General features: G+C 45.2%; 1 long non-coding RNA gene across 1 annotated transcript in view; it reads right to left on the bottom strand.

Moving 5' to 3' along the window:
• The window catches only part of LOC109297117, a 24,186-nt gene extending 22,236 nt beyond the window's left edge, over nt 1-1,950 (bottom strand). Inside the window, exon 1 of the long non-coding RNA XR_002097210.1 lies at nt 1,447-1,950. This is a non-coding gene — a long non-coding RNA (uncharacterized LOC109297117). The remainder of the gene's footprint in view (nt 1-1,446) is intronic.
• Nucleotides 1,951-13,825: the final 11,875 nt, after the last annotated feature.

Genomic DNA, 13,825 nt, shown 5'->3' with positions numbered 1-13,825 from the left:
GTGTGGGTGTGGGCAAAGCCCTTCCCCCCCCCCCCCCCACTGCTAGACTGATACCAAACTTTTGCCACCAAAGCTCTCCCCAGCTCTGTGGGCTGGATCCGGTGGCTCTGTAGATGATATGTTGCTAACTCTTGAGCTAAAACTAGCACGAACAAAAATACGGTCAGTTCAAGTTACAGTGAAAAGGGTTCAAGTAAGAGTTAATACACAGTATAAGACATCATAATCATGTTACTGACATGGGCAGCATGCATTTTAGATGCCTACAAGCCCATCAGTAGCAATTGGTACACATAGCAGTGTGTTCTGCAAGTATGACAGAAAAGGCTATTTCTTCCATGTTATCCCACCATTTCTAAATAAATAAAATGCCTTTTAAGAATGATTCTATGGTTTTTAAACAGCTAAAGAGTTTGGAGGTATTTCCAAGGTTTAGTCTACCCTATAGGCCTTCTGTGGCTATAGCAATGGTGGCAGTGATGTGGTGGTAAAGCCCCTTAAGTCAATGTACCTCTACTAGCAGAAGAAATTTTCTCACTGCCAGAATTGCAACAATTTCCTGGAATGGCAGAAGCTCTGCTGCCAGAACTGTATCCACCCTGAAGAGAAGCAGGGGAGGGGCTGGCTGGCACAGGTAGGTCAGCTAGAGGGTGTGATCTTTTTACACCTCTGCTTGCCAAAGCAAAGCAGCACTTAGTAATGTAAGAAGAGACTCAGGAATGATGTAGCACTTTGGCACCTCTCTCCATTCCCTATAAATAGTGGACACTATTACATGCCAAACTGTCATAAACATGGGAATCTTCCAATTTACTTGATCAAAGGCCAGAAGCACTTTCATGCCTGTAACATGAGAAAAATTGGCCAAGAGCTCCACACTCACAACTTTACAGTTAAATTCCACAGATGTTACTGAAAGCAAAATAAACCATTCTCTGTTGAACTGTGAAGTCATGTGAGCACACTGTGAAAAAAGGATCAAATCAAGAGATGGACATTATAGGACTCCTCAGAATTAACATGTGCAAAGCTAACAAAAAACATGGTCCCCTTAACCAGTGATGGATGAACATAAAAGTATTTAGAAATTCAGCTCCTAATCTGAAGTTTTCATTTCACCCTCCAAAGCTGTTTTATCCGGCAAACTGATTTGCAAGAAAAATGTGCTGCACATTGCAAGTACCACTGAAGAAGTTCTTGGGTCTATTTGAGCCCTTGCATCTTTCTGGAATCAGGAAGGACAAATGAGTATATTTTTCCTTTAGAGTTTACCTAATTTCTTTGGGTCTGGCTGCCAGTGGCCTAAGTACTCCCAGGTGGCCCCAGTTGCCTGCATGGGCAGGCAACTGCAGCTCTTCAGAGCCCAACAGATTACACAACAGGAAAGGTAATTCTCTGTTTCACCTTGGGCTTCTCACCCCTTGTTCTTAGTTTCCCAGCTCTTACCTTTGATTCCTAGTTCCCCAATCACAGGGTTCTGCCTGATTGTTCCTGTGTCCTAGGCCCTGCTCGTTTGTTTTTGGTTTCCCGTTTCCCGGATCTGGCCTGTTGGCTTCCTGGGATCATCCTTATTCCTTATTTCTCCCCATTGGTCCATTGTGCTCCAGACTCTAGTCCAGTCCTCTGATTGCCAGCTCCTGCCTTATGGCTTAGCCTTGACCCATGTCCTGATCCCATACAGCTATAGAAGCCTACTCAAGACCCCCTAGCTAGCGACCCTAGCCTGGACTCCTGCCTCCTAAACTTGGCTGATGGTTCTATCCAGGGTGAGGGCCTAAATCCTAGTTCTTTAGTGAACTTGGTCTCCTGACCTGCCTGGCTAAGTATAGACAGTCAAAAAGCCCAAGGCTGAGCTGATTCAATCTTTAAAGGTTAGTTTAAGCTGCGTAGATTGAACTAGTAAGAAAGTGAACTGAGATTCATTTTTGATTGTTGAAATGCAGGTAGAGAATCCCTAGAACCAGACCCAAGTGGAAGAGAAGACTCGACCAGATACCATTAAGCTGGGACGTCATTCGTGAAGTAAGTTGGTCTTTAAACAGAAAAATATACTCCGCAGGGGAAAGGATCACCGGCCGAAGCTGTGCAAAGGAGAGAACAGTGGCTGTTCTTCAGGTCCCAACAAAAGTTGAGTTTATTGGGGGGGAGAAGGAGGGGGGTGTACCTTGAGCTGAACCAATCGGGCTGTAGGGGGTTTGAGAAGAGAAGGAGCCTGAGTGACGGCTACTCCCTCAGTCTTAAAAACAAAACAGAACAAAAATGGGAGTATCCCAAGGAATCTAGTGAGTCCAGATCTCATCTGGAGATAGAGGGAATTTCAAGAAAAAGACAGATATGAAACAGAAAAAGTATCCTGGTCACGTTTGAATGGTTCAGTTACCTTTACCCTAAATTGTATATTATCTGAGACTAGATCCAACTAAATAATTCTAAGGTAAAAATTAAGAGTTACATGCAATGGTGGGAAATAACTACAGTTTGTTTGATTGTAAGCTGCTTATAGATGTAAAAAAAAATAAATCAATAAACAATAAAGAAAATTATATAATGCAAATAAGACTCTGATTCAATTGATGATGTGATTTTTGGGTGTCATCTGAGAGATTCAGGAGAGGTTATAACCCAGATAAATCTCTATGTAGATTGGCAGTGTCCAACTGCAGAAAAGAAATTTAAGTAACACCTGACTAACAACATCCAAATTAATCAAGACATGGCAGGAAAGAGTCGGAATATACAGCAGGAGTCCCAAGACTGGGCAATCTGAGAAATAAGGGCTAAAATAAAACCTTAGACATAAGTGATACCATCACAGGAGGTTTGTGGGAAGATGCAAAGCATCCTGGGATGCTCGGAAACCATGAGTTAACTTGAATCTGGAGGGGATGTGGGACAGAAGTTCAATAAACTGATTTTCCCTAAACAGTTAAGCCTGATACTACATCCATTCTGGTTTATCTTAAATTGGTTTTGGCCTTTTGAAAGCAGTTTATGTGCAATGAACTTCTGTTGCATTACAGATTTAAACTGGTTTCCAATCACTTACACTGGTTTGTGTATAACTTCTGCCCCTAGGCTCCTGTTCCTGATCCTCTGCCTTCAGTCTGGACTCTTCCTTCCCAGACCTTGTCTGTTCCTGATCACACGGGCTGAGATCCTTCAGGGTCCACATTCCAGTTGTGCCCGACACTCAGTTTGTATGACAAGCTGCTAATCTGTTTGACCAGCATGGATCACAGCTCCCACGAAGAATCTTCTGCATCAGATAACAGCCACAGTTCCAGGCAATACTGAACCAAGAGATAAACCAGGAGTTCCTTCTAAGCCTGTTGAAAACAGAGCAGCAGGTAATAAAATATTGCAAGTTCATATTTGCAGCCAACAAATAGGAAATTCTCCTTCAATACATACCTATATGCATTTCTCTCTCTCTCTCCCCCGTCCTGCTAGTTAACTGTTCTGCTTCTACCTTTGTTTGTCCTATCCCCATGTGGCCAATGCCACTCATATCTTCCTGACAGTTGGCTTCCTGTGCATGTGTTCAACCCGATGGCTAAGTAGCTCCTGTCTCATCAGTGAGTAAAAGTGCTACAAACACAGAACAGCATTCCCTTTTCATCCCCTATTAACTCTCAGCAGGTGCATGTACAGCAGGAGCACAGCCTTAACTGATGATTTATAAGGCCATTACAATTTAAAAACGATCTACTATCAGACTTACATAGGCAACATTTGTATCAAATAAATATATCAGTGGCGTCCTTGCTCAGGGGAACTTCCCTGTAAGTGTAATTGCAGTTCAAGCATTTCAAGCCCTGAAGCAGAACCATCTACACTGAAATATGTAGTTCCTTCAGTCAAGCAGAGCATCTGATCAGCTCCCAAGAAACTGAGGTACATCCTGCAACGGGTTGGCACTTCATCCTTCCATTTAATCCTTATTCTGTCTCTCTCTTTTTAGGCATTTATTTCATTCAGTTCTCCTGAGTCTCCATCTAGTTGTCTATATCTTTCACTCCAGAGTAACCCAAGAATCCCCATCAGTTCTCTCCTGCTACTCCATCATACTAGCTATTAATGCTTATTTCTGTAATCAATGGCAGATTAATACTGGTATCTGATAGTCAGCATTAGGACTAAACCTTGGATTAAATACGCCCTGGACACAAGGCATTTCACTAGTCAAAGTTCTTCAAAATCCTCAGAGAAAAGGTGCTACAGAAGTCCATATTACTACTACTGCTAATGAAACACTCAAATTCTGCTGGTAGCCATAGTGGCATCTGATGGAGTTCTGCAGTCATGCATATCTACCATGCTTTATACTCCCTTTATTATGCAGTAAAGGCCTTGAGGCCCTGCCTCAGATCAGGGGCAAAATCCATTGTGATGGGCATGGTGGAGAAACACACTGGGAGAGATGTCTCTGACTCAGAGGGCTTACACTGGCTAAATAGGTGAAAGAGTGGGGAAAGAAAGACAGCTTGCCTGTGGTCACACAGCAGGTCAATTACTAACAAAAGAATGCTGGTCTCCTCATTCCTAGATCACTGCCTTATCCTCAGTCCCAACACATACCACACCCCACTCCACTTTCTGATGCAATTGCTTTCCAGAATACTTCTCTGGAAATGTTCAGCCAGAATAACGCAGCCACAAGGAGTCTGCAAAATTTAAACCAGCCTTGCAGAGTTCTGCTCAGTCCAGGCAAGAAATTCTGTCAAATAATGACTGAGAGGCAAGAATCTTTTATTGGACCAACTGTATAGCTGGGTGGGAATTAGACAAGCTTCCAGGCACCACTGTACCCTTTCTCAGGTTTCAGAGAGAAGCAGACACAGCAGAGTTAAGTAACAGATGGAACAAGTGACTTGCAGCTGTGGCAGTGACCTGGGGGTGGGGGCAGGATTGCTCCTGGCACGTGGCATGGCTCATCTTTTATATGCGATGCCGCTAGCATTACCCCCATGACCCTCATTTGGGTCATGACCCAGGGTTGGGAACTGCTGAGCTAGCCAAAGGGGTTTAATTGAAAGTCAGAATCCATAGAAATTGAAGGGATGTACAGTTTAGTGTGTTACCAGCACCCACACAAACATAGATTGTACTCTTCTGTCTATGTGAATGCATCTGTTTTATATGGGACAGTAGGGCTTTGACACTCGCTTCACACTAGTAAAATGATTCACTTTGTGGGAGTTACTTTTGATCAACCTGGTTTCAGAGAGAGGAATCAGACTGTGAAAGTGGCCCAGTGCGGTTCAGGACCATCACTATCTCGAAGTCTAGTCCCCGAGAAAAAAAACAAATGTGTACTAATCCCCTACTTTTGCAGCAGTGGTTTAAACAAGACAAACTGGGTTCAAGAAGTGAGTTTGTTGGATAAGTGGGCCTTCATAGTCTGATAATAAGGGTATAGCTGCCCTGCCTCAGGACTGCAGTAGGTTGTGGCACTGAACACCCATTCCTCATGTTTCATCCTGAAATGGATTTGATGGAGCTGCAATTAGGCATATACCAATAAACTTTGCTCTCTCAGGCTGTTTTATGGTGGACAAATACAACTGGACCTGTCACCTGGAAAGCTGACAGGCTAAACATGGAGGCCAGCTGCATGGGGCAGGTGGAAGGCAGGACACTGGGAAATAAATGACAGCTGTTAAAATTAAAATCTCCCATGGACAAACCATCCAACAACAGTGACTTACATATGCAACTAACCTAGGCAAGATTTCAATTAATGACATAGAAGCAAAGGCTGTGTGGCCCATTCTAACTCTATTCCTTCCCCCTATCAATTCACTCACTTCTTTGATATAGGATATGGTTCACTGTAGCCATATCTGGTATGCTAATGTGAAGTATCATGCAGTAATACAATGTGACACAATGAGGTGGAGAAAGATATTTTTCAGGGCAGGCAACTTCCAACATGGATTTTTTTTAACGCTCAAAAATGTTTCATATTGTGACTCTGCCATCTATTCACATGAAATGCGTCTGACTGGAATATTTTCAAGTAGCCAGAAGCAATGTAGGCTGCAAAATGAATGTGGGGTGTGGTGGGAGAAGGGGCTTAAGAACTGGATTTGTCAGTTGTTTGGGAAAGTTGACAATCCCTGGCCAGAACTTCTTTAATTCAATCACAACAGACTGGCAACTGGGTCTGTGGTTATCTGCATCACTGCGCACAACACACTAATCTGCAAAGCAGCAGCCCTGGGGAGCTTATGGTCTAACACACCATTTCCTCTACAGGGCTGTAGCACTATGGTCCCAGAAGAAATCTGTGTAATATTATCTCCTGCTGTTAACTCCAGTGCTTTCTTCCTCATGCAGAAGCCAGGCCTCTTTCCCTCTCCCTCCTCTCCAGGATAATACAATTACTGCCTCCTATTCAATATTATTTGCAGAAGGTGATGAGCTAAGCCCTCCCACAGAGAATGCTTTTTCCCAGAACTGGCAAATACTCTAGCCAAAGAACAATTCCCCTGAAAGGAAGGTGTGTTGACTCTCATCATGCCGCTGATGAGGTCCTGGCTTTCTGTGATTATTAAGGTACAAGAATTGGCACTGTTTAGGATCTCAAATGTTAGTGCTCACATCTGGGTGAATTTTAAACCAGCCCACAGGAGGAATTACATGCTCGAACATGGTGGGTTATTCCACACCTGTCCTTTTCATACACATTCCTGAAGCCAGAGGTGTAACTTAAGGTTTCTGCCCTTGGCAACAGTAACACACTGGGCAGGGGCTGTGGCTGGGCTGGTATTTTTTCACCTCCCTTCCCCCTCCCCCCAGAAGTTGGCACATGGGGCTGGTTCCGTCTTACCCCTCTTACCCTAGTCTAGGGATAAGCAGAGTAACTATGAGTTAACCAAAGTCAATTAATACATTTTTGTGCCTGACAACTTCACCAGTCAAAGAAATCTTTGTATTGCTCCGTGGTCCATGACAGCAGACACACTAGTGGTGGCCTTAACCTCACTGTGAGCTCTCTCTGAACCTTGCCATGCTAACTTTTGTCTCAAGTATGCTATTCCTACCAATCATAATGCCATTTACAGAGACCTTACGACCCTCTACCACAGCAAAAATGCATTACGTTTTCTAGTGAAACACCTCTGGTGTCAAAGACAACCCCAAGGGCTATTGATGGAAACCATGTCTCCCAAAGCAGATGCAGAACATGTACAAACATAAACATCATTTTGCTAAGGGCCCTGGGCTAGGGACAGCAATTACACATAAACTGGTATAAATGATCAGAAATTGGTTCAAACCTGTAATACAACAGAAGTTCAGTGCACATAAGCCACTTTCAGAATGGCCGAAACAGGTTTAATACAAACCTGAATGGCTGTAGTATCAGACTTAACTGATTTAGGTTAAAAAAGTTTATTGAATTTCTGTCTGCGATCCTCTCCCAATTTAAGTTTACTCACAGTCTTCCAACATCCCAGGATGCTTTGCACCTCCCCTGCAAAGCCCCGCTTTACAGGGTGGGCAGGCTAACCTTGGCCCTAGCTATCTGCTCCAGCCAAGCAGAGATATGCTGTAGTGCTCCCCAGCTTCTGGCCTGGGTCACTATAGGCATGTGACTGCATTTCTGGAATCAAAAGTGAATGTCTGTTCACTTGCTTATTGGTTCAGTCTATACCAGTTAGACTAACCTGAGAAGATTGAATCGATTTAGCCTGGGGCTTTTTGACTATCTATATTTAGCCCTGCTGACACAGCAAGCTGAGAAAAATATTTGGCAGCAACAAGCTACCCCCAAATCCATCCCACTCCCCTCCCCACCCTTTCCAAGTAGTAGAAAATGCTCCCTTACCCCCACCCCCTCCCCAGCTATTTAGCTCATTTAGGCCTACACACGTGTGTATGTGTAGCAAGTTCAAGCCCTCCAACCCCCGACTCAGGCTCCCTGGGTACTCTCACTCTTATCTCACCTGCCATACGTGGATGTATTTCATTGCTTTGAAAAGGGAGGCTGCCCTAGGATCCCAGAGTGAGCCCTCACTTGCACTCTTGCAAGAAGGTCCCTCCCAGACCCTGCAGAATCCAGTCCTGCCCCTCAATCACTAAGTGGGGCCTCCTGGCCCATCCATGCCCCAGAGCACCTATTACCTTAAGGGTTGTTTGTGGCCTCCTTCCACCCCTACAGCCAGACCCATGACGCACAGAAATTACCAGTTACCACTTCAGGCTTCCTTAGGCCTGCACACCCTTGTTGGGGCTTCAGCCTTCCTGGCTTTGGCCCCTGTTATCTGGCTGGGTCCCTCTTAGCCTAGGTCCACTGCACTGGACCTGGCTTCTGGGCTCCAGTCCCTGTCTCACCCTTCAAGGGCTCTTGTTGTAAAGCCCAGGAGCCCAATCCCAGCATATGGGGCCAAGTGAAGGTGGCACAGGTCCCTGAGGCCCCAACTATAGCATGAGGAGCTGGGCAGAGGTGGCACAGGATCCTGAGGCCTGATCCTGGTGTTTGGGGGGGGGTGTCATGGGGCCCAGTCTGAATACATGATGTCTGATTCAGCCTACAAACCAGCCCTATGCCATTTATCTGGCCCACAGGCCAAAAGCATTGAGTGCCACTGGTCTACAGGGAAAATAATGGGCTTTGGGTGACATGCAGGATGGTCTGTGTAAGGAAGATATCACTATCTGGTAGTGATCTATGCTAAGAGCTGCTCCTCATGTAGTCTCTCACAGCCTGTATAATGAGCCCTGCAGCCCACTATCAGCCTTTATCCCTATTTTGTTTACTCCCCAACTCTTCATTTATTTCTCATTTTCAGCACTAGAGGGCACCATTTGTCTAGTTACTGTCATATCTGCATCAACAACTTCATGGGAAAAATGAAACAGCAGCCAGCTAAATTGATTTGCAGGGTTAGGCAAGAGGTCAGAGGATAGAGAAGAATGTTGTCTCAAGGACCAAAACAGAAAGCTTGGACAGACACCAATTTCCTTTAATCTTTGGAGAGAAGTATATTCCAGGCTAGGTAGATCCCAACCCAGAATCAGTGCAGTTAATGCACTGTATATTGCAATTCATCTCACTTTTCATAATTTCAGTGCTCTGTGAGAACATTTATATATGTATAAAAAAAAAAATCAATATCTTTCTGAGAAAAATAAGTAACAGTATCCAGGACTACCATTCCCTTGCTCCAAGAATACCAATGACAAGAGAGAGCACCTTGTAATAAGATACCTGATAGGTTGTTAGAGTAAATAGAAGACATTACTTTCCAACATTTTGATGGTGAAATTCACATTATGCAGAGCAACACCCTGTAGGGAAGGAATACTGTGGGTATGGCTACACATGAAATTAATTTGACTCAAACTTGGGCACAGCCCACAGTGTTTACACGTATGCCCAGAACTGCAGCATGTTGAGCTGGGGTGGTGCAGCCCCAGCTGGCAGTGGGCCCTGGGGGTCATCCTGCCAGCCTGGGGCTGCTCTGACCCGGCTCAACATGCTGCAGAGGCGCTGTCTGGGGCATAAGTGTGCTCCAGTGCGGGCCTAGCCAAGCAGGTAGCCCTTCACTGTAGCATTCTCATGCCCCACCCAGGCCCATTGAGCAGCTACATGTGCACTGCAGCAGAGTGCCATAAGATAGGACTTGTATTGGATAGTACTATCATATAGCAAAATTAATTAATTTATTCTGACCTAATAGCACTGTACATATAGACGCTGATACTTTACTGCAGAGCCAATTAGTAATTTCTGCCCCAAAAGTCTCATGTAGACGCACCCCATATGTACTAAATTGGCATATGCACTAAAGTCTATTTTAAACTAAAACAGGGCCAGAGTAGTAGTGTAATGGGGGGCGGGGAGACAGCAAAAAGTCTGGGTGCCAATTTAGAGGGGCCAGCAGAAAGACCTCTGCTTCAAATAGTCAAGGGCAACCTTTGAACTTCAGTAAAAGTCATGCTGTCCTTCAACTGCCACTGAATTTGTGGAGAAGCTTAGGAAAATGCAATACTTCTTGTAAGCAAAAATCTAATAGTATGGACCCCCAATAGAGCAACTTTCTTGGGTACACTGTTTTCATGCAGTGCTATATTCAATCTGACAAAGCATTCTGTTTTAATACCAACTGCTTGGCTTTCCTGAATAGCAGGCCCCTGCTACATGTACAGGTAAAGACACAATGGGATCTAATGCATGGGTCACACAAACACATTGGATCCCATCATACCTTATTGCCGGTGCAGAGGAAGCCTGGGATCCTGGCTGTGAGCCCCACAGCTGACACACTCACAGCAGTGGTGGCATTCCCTGTGCGGCCCCTGCTGTAAGTCCCACAGCTGCCGTGGGCTGCAGGCCTTGCAGCAGGGCCTGTGCTAGGAATGCTCCCCCTGCTGTGAGTCCTATCAGCTTCAGGGAAAACACTGTCACAACTACAAGCCTCAAGAGTTGTGGAGCTTGCAGGGGTGGCAGTGTTCCCCATGCTGCCCCTGGTGTAAGCCCTGCATCTTATGAGGCTCACAGGGGGCAGTGTTCTTCCTGATGCATGTGCTACAGCTGCAACTGCTGCCACCGCTGCAAGCCTCGTCAGCTGTGGGGCTGGAAGCCCCTCAGTTGATGGGGCTCCCAACCACAGGGGAGCACTTGGCACATGTACAATGAATGGCATGATTAGAACAAGCTAAAGTTATTGTAGCTTATTGCTTGTTTTATCTCACCATTAACTGGTTGAACATGTAGCTGGGTCACAACTTAAGGCATGATTGCCTGGTTAATCATGCCTTAAGTGTAACGTGGTGGGACCCAGAATGGTCTGTATTTTATTTGATTATCTTCTTACAGAAATGTTCTCCTTATTCCCTTTACAACCACTAGGTGGCCCTAATGCCCCTTTCTGAGCAAACAAGACTGCCTTTGCATCATTTCTCAGACTTTCTCTCCCGCAGACTGTGTTTAGTGCACGATTTGCAGGTCCCTGGGAACACTTGTAAAATTGTTTAGTTTATATTGTCACATCTGCTGAATCAGCCAAAAGAGAACAATGGTGCAGTAAAACATGGAAATGAAACAGCAATACAGTTGGGAATGTTATTAGCAGCTCTTTGCTTTCCTTCTTTTCTGCACCCTTTAAAATGAAAGGTAATTGTTTAATTTTAAAAGCTTAGTCCTTTGGGCTTGTGCTGTTCATGAAGCTGTGGGATGGCACATTTCCTGAATGGACACATGGAGTTTTGAGAGGCTACATGAGTTACAGATTTTCACTTCATGGGAAATACTGAGCAACAGTTATGACTGCGAGCATTAATCATGGGTTGGTAATCCACAGAATCTTTGGCTCCAGCCCATGAATGTGGGGCTCTGGCAGCATTCAGCAGCTTCAGCTGCAGGCAGTCTTCCCACGCCATTGTAGGGAGATGAGTGGCGATAGTGGCCAGGTCCTAGCACTCACCTGCCTCCAACTCTGCTGGATCATTCCAGCTCTTAGCTGGAAAGATTGCTCACTGTTGGACATTATTATATAAGTTTCTAGGTACCTGCAGAAGTACTTCTCCAAAAGTAAGGCCATTCAGAGCAGAAACTTGTCACTTTCTTGCCAAAGGTCACATTGTGTAGGTTTTCATCTTAACAGCAAACTCCCTCCACTAATACAGCTCTTCTCATAGCCAAGTACAAGCTGTAGGCTGTACTGAATCTTTGGGATATGAAGGCTCACCCGTAACAGAAGTGTACCTATTTGAAAAGCAACACTAAGACATTAAGGACTTCCAGTGGGTACAAGTTCTCTCTGCTGACTTTCATGGGATCTATGACAATTAGTTTTAGACAAAGTTTTATTAGTGCTTTGCTAAAGAGAAAGAAAAGATTTCAGCATTCACAAGGCATTTTTTGCCAAGTCAGGTCAAATTCACTGAACTTGACTGGCACAAAGGTTTTGGGGTTGCAGATCCACAAAAGTGGCAGTGGGGTTGGTGTTAGAGCTGTGCAAAATGGCACCATTTTGTTTCGATTTCAGATATGCTGTTTCAAAGAGAAAGTGTTTCATTTTGCTGTTTCGAAGTACTGTTCCATTTCGTTTTGCCGAAACCATTTCAACACGTTTCAGCGTTTCACCCAAAGGCTATAATAGGGAATCACAAAAATGCCTATAAGTTTGTCATTTCTTGTCTGATTTGGATGAAAGTATCTGGAATGGTAGCCCCTTCTGAGGCCACGAAGTCTGTCAAGTTTCAAGGAGATAGGTGCAGGGGTTTCTGGGAAACTGCACCTCAAACTGTTCAGAGCAAAACTAATGATGTGTAACTGCGTGTGGGTATGGGTGTGTAAGGCAAAGTAGCATAAAAACAACAAGGATGCTAGCCCCTTCTGAGGCCATGAAGCCTGCTAGCTTTCAAGGAGGTAGGTGCAGGGGTTTCTGGGAAACAGCACTATGTCACAGAGTAGGGTCCCTAGAGATGGCCATGATACCCCTACGACCCTATGACTGTGCCAGCTCTAACCTACGGGCACCTTCCCTTCTCACCTGCCACCACGTCTTGTTGGAAAAGATAATAGATAGGGAAGCAGCCCTCAAGCTTCAGCTTAGTCACAGTACTAATGGACCCCAGTAGGTTCTTGGACCCCTTGCTGGGATCTGCTCTAAGTAGGGGACACCCTAAACCTTATGGGCTAGATGCATGGCTCCAACCATCCCTTAAAACACCCCAAGCCTTGCAGACAGTATAATTGATATCATCCCAGTAATGAGGGCTCAGGCTCATTCTACCTTCTATTGTCAATGGGATTTCTATGCCCCCGTCACTGCGCCCTCACTGGTGCTGGGGCCTCTACATGATACGGTAGCATGCTCCAGTGAGGTCTTCTCTTCCCTTACAGCTTCAGTCTGGTCCACCACTTTAAACAACAGGTAAGCAGCACAGTAGCACCAGCATCTCAGGCAGCCAGACTGTCACAGAACCTTTATTTCCCTTCCTGCAGGAGCATCTTCTCCAGTAGCTGCCAGAGAACTCTCCCTGCCTGCCCCAGCCCTGGAGCTTAGATGTGCTCAGGGTCCTGGCTCCTACCAGTCAGCTGACTGGGGACAGGTGGTAGGGGTGTAGGTTGTAGCTGTGTTGATCTAAGCACATGGCAGACAAGGTTCTTTGGGTCAATCTGATATCCTTTTAGTAGACTAACTGAATAGTTGGAGAAATATATCTTAGCAAGCTTTCGGCTTGAAAACCCTTTGTCATGTTGAGGAAGCACCTGCAGTTGGCATGTGTGTACTGTTCTTGGATGGAAGGAATAGTAAACAAGCCAGAGGCTGGCATGCAATGCAGGCATCAGGGGGTGAGGGACAAGTTGGGGCGGGGGGTGGGATATAGTAGCGCAGATTAATGTGGAGAGGTACCTGGGGAGTAAGATGTTCAGCAGGTTGTAGTGTGTCAGAATTCCAATGTCTATATTAAGTCCATGAGTTTTTGTACCTAGAAGGTTGATGAAGTGCAGTTCAGATACCTTCACAATATAATACAACTGCCCTGATGGAAAATATGTAGGAGGCAGCAAGCAACAACTGTGCACCAGAATGAATGCACACCGAGAATCTATCAAAGACAAGAACACCACCTGTCTCCAGTCCCTCAGGCCTGATCCTCAAAGGGAATTTATGAACCACTTTTCACAGACAAGCCTATGAACTTCGCTTTATCAGCCTCCTGGATACAAAAACTCAGACTCAATATAGACATTGAAATTATGACATACTACAAGCTGCCGGACATCTGACTCCCCAGATACCACACCACTTTTGCCTGCTACATCCTGCTTTCCCGCCCTACCTTACAGCTTGTCCCTCACACC

This window comes from Gavialis gangeticus, unplaced genomic scaffold, assembly GCF_001723915.1.
Source record: "Gavialis gangeticus isolate Ggan-Ray unplaced genomic scaffold, GavGan_comp1, whole genome shotgun sequence".
Lineage (NCBI taxonomy): Eukaryota > Metazoa > Chordata > Crocodylia > Gavialidae > Gavialis > Gavialis gangeticus.
This window is presented reverse-complemented; position numbering and strand designations above follow the sequence as displayed.